At 26.5% G+C, this 695-nt stretch overlaps 1 protein-coding gene across 1 annotated transcript in view; it reads right to left on the bottom strand.

Annotated features, from left to right (window-relative positions):
- Positions 1-695, bottom strand: part of LOC107577319 (fidgetin-like protein 1) — a gene marked incomplete at its 3' end in the record, with an annotated part of 5282 nt that overhangs the window by 4432 nt on the left and 155 nt on the right. The gene's annotated exons all lie outside the window — the stretch shown is intronic.

The raw sequence follows: 695 nt of genomic DNA, 5'->3' as shown, positions 1-695 counted from the left end.
TTTTATTTAGTAAGTAAGCAAGTAAATAAATAAATAAAAGTAGATAGATGAAACAGATTACATAGATTATTAAAGAAGTCATTTCATTGTTTTTACATTTAATTTAAATGTGTTCATTTGATTAAATTGATTGATTTGTAGGCTATAACACTGAACACTGATGTCCCAGTAGATGAATAAATGGCAGTTTCAGTTCTCTTAATATATTGATTTATTCAGTCCAGTTCTGAATGTCACTTTGACTGTGACGGGTCTAAAAGTATGATTTGATTTTTGCCTAGATCAGTCTTATTCTACAGACCGTATAGCACTTTTATATATATAAAAAAAGAAAGAGACTTTATCAGACTTTATGATAGCATTGTTCATAAAGATAGGGTTCTCCATGTTCTCTGTTTACATTTCTGCCACATAAGAAGAAAAAGAGCAGTTTGTTGCTAAATCATAAGTTTGGCATCATAATTAAGCCTAATTGTATTAATCATAATAGACTTTTGAGATAAAAAGAGATAAGTCATATTTACCACGTAAATTATTAAACATACGAAAGTATGAAATAACTATGTCATAAAAGCCATATTTATGAGATGAAACTTAGAAAGTATTACATAAAAATTCCAAATTAAGGAAAAAGTCATATCTATTGATATATGGCATAAAAATCTAAATTATTACATACACTGTAAAAAAAAAAA

The sequence above is a fragment of the Sinocyclocheilus grahami genome, unplaced genomic scaffold, assembly GCF_001515645.1.
Source record: "Sinocyclocheilus grahami isolate Dianchi unplaced genomic scaffold, SAMN03320097.WGS_v1.1 scaffold5695.1, whole genome shotgun sequence".
NCBI classification, from domain to species: Eukaryota; Metazoa; Chordata; class Actinopteri; order Cypriniformes; family Cyprinidae; genus Sinocyclocheilus; species Sinocyclocheilus grahami.
Note: the sequence above shows the minus strand (reverse complement) of the source record. Positions and strands in the feature narration are given on the sequence as shown.